Here is a 2,433-nt window from a genome sequence, read left to right on the forward strand (position 1 = left end):
TGCTACTGCTCTTTGGAGCAGTGGGTCKCTTGGGTACAAGAAGGGCACAGTCTATTTTCCCACAGCAGCAGCAGTGCCACCACTGCGGAGGAAGCGACCGGTGTGTGAGAAATAGGCTCGGGATTAGCCGGCCGTGGTTTGTCACAGGCTCTGGGAGCACGGCTAGGGGATGCTGCCCATGCCCCCCTGCGCTACCACATTGGATGTAATTCCGATGAAAATACTTTGAAGCCCAAATAACTCCTTAGTAAGTGCAAGACTGCACAACACATGCTGAGGTTTTCAGGCTGCTCTGTATTTGTAAAGCTTGTCAAAGCTTCGTGTTTGTGGGCTTTTTTTTCTTTTTTTTTTTTCCTTTATGATTACTATCCACGACTTGAAAACACCCCTTGGCCAACTGCTGAGCGCAGAATGATGCCAGAGGCCGTAGCCCGGTGAGGTGGGTGACCCCTTTGCCGCGTGCTGGGCTCCATTGCCTCTATGGATCCCTATGGATCCCAAGCCCAGGACCCTGCACCTCCCACCCGCCGCAGGGAGAGCATCTTCTCCAGCCCCATGTGCAGCTCCGAGCCCCTGCGGAGGACACGGGCTCTCCTGCCGCCRCCTGCGCTTTCCCCGCTGCATTTCAGCCCCTTCCCGGGAGATGGCAGGCGGGTTTTATAAATCTGCAACCCGTATTTATCAGTCGGCAGAGCAACCTGTGCCCAAAAGAGGACTGGATTAGATCTCACTGATACCAAAGYGCTTGAGGAGAAGCTGGGAACTGAAGTACCTGCACATACAAGAGCTGAAAGCAGCTGAGCTTCTATTTGTGCTCCATCTACTCTCCTCTTGCTTACAAGTTCATTCAAAGGCATTGGAAGTGGCTGTGGGATTGTCCTTCAAAATGCCCTTGTGACTCTTTCRGGATGGCACTGGCTGCGTCCCCAAAGTCCCCTCGGCTTTGGTGACGTCTTTATGCGCTCCTGTTGGCATGGGACATTGGACCTTTGTGCCCGCCCGCCCCACACACAGCGCGTTGTTCCGCCAGGCGGAAGCGGAGGGAGCTGAGACACGGAGCAAACCGGTTACGCAGCCTGGAGAGGTGACTCCTGCCCTTGTCACTATTGAGCGTGGAAAGGGCGGAAGCGGTGTCTGGGCTTAAGGGACAAACACAAATGCAAGGGTGGACTTTGTGCTTTTGGGGGGACTGTCATGCATGTGCTGTATTGACAAGCTTGCCTGCTGGGTGGTGTCACAAACCCAACAGGAATGTGGAATCGTGCACCCGTGACCCAGGTATCCTGAACTCCGGGCAGCAGGAAGAGCTGCTGCTTCCCCTGAGCGCTGAGCGGCCGGAGGGAGAGCCTGACCTTGGAGCCACGTCCCTCCGCAAAGCCCTGGCGCGAGGCAGGCTGAGCGCAGAGCCCCTGGGGACAGCAGAGCCCTTGGGGACATCAGACAGGGCTGCTGCAGGACTGCGGCAGCGGCGAGGCCTTTCATTAGGCACCCGTGTCTATGGCTGGAGTCAACCCGCCTGCACCTAGAGGCAAACGGGCATGGGCACCAGGAGCCCAGACCATCAAGTGCGGCGGAGCAGATCCAGGCTTGGCCGCAAGCAGGGCCTTCTGCCTGTCCCAGCTCTGGCCTTGGCCTTGGCTGCCTTCGTGCCAACCTGGATCTCCCCAAAGGTCACCAACAAACACGCCCAGCACAGCGACCTGCTGGTCCCGGGCTCCACCGTGCCCAAACCCCCAGGCTTGCTGGGTCACCACTGATGGTTGTGGCCATGGTCCTGCTGCCAGCCCGTAGCCCTTGTGCCCTCAGTCAGAGACCCGGCGTGCCCAAAAAGAGGGACCAAGGGCACTGAAGAGACGAAGGGCACTCAAGAGACGGCAGCTTGTTGGCATGTGGCTTGAAGCATGATTGGGACTGCATGGGGCGTGTGGGGCTGCGCGGGGACTGCGTGGGGCTGGGCAGAGACTCGGTGGGGCTGCACGGGGATGGTGTGGGGCTATGTGAGTGCAGGGTGGGCAGCGCAGGGGTTGTGTGGGGACGGTGTGGGGCAGCCTGGGGCTGCACGGGGACTGCGCGGGGCTGCCCGGCGATTGCACGGGTGCACGGCGGGCGGCGCGGGGGTTGTGTGGGCACAGTGTGGGGCTGCACGGGTTGCGCGGGGCTGCGTGGGGGTTGTGTGGCGACGATGTGGGGCTGCGCGGGGTTGCGTGGGGCTGCGCGGTGCGCGGTGCGGGGGTTGTGTGGGCACGGTGCGGGGCTGCGCGGGGCTGCGCGGTGCGCGAGTTGTGTGCGCACGGTGCGGGGCTGCGCGGTGCGCGGGTTGTGTGGGCACGGTGCGGGGCTGCGCGGGGCTGCGCGGTGCGCGGGTTGTGTGCGCACGGTGCGGGGCTGCGCGGGGCTGCGCGGTGCGCGGGTTGTGTGCGCACGGTGCGGGGC

The sequence above is a fragment of the Nothoprocta perdicaria genome, unplaced genomic scaffold, assembly GCF_003342845.1.
Source record: "Nothoprocta perdicaria isolate Ctin4 unplaced genomic scaffold, notPer1 scaffold_34, whole genome shotgun sequence".
In the NCBI taxonomy this organism is placed as follows: Eukaryota; Metazoa; Chordata; class Aves; order Tinamiformes; family Tinamidae; genus Nothoprocta; species Nothoprocta perdicaria.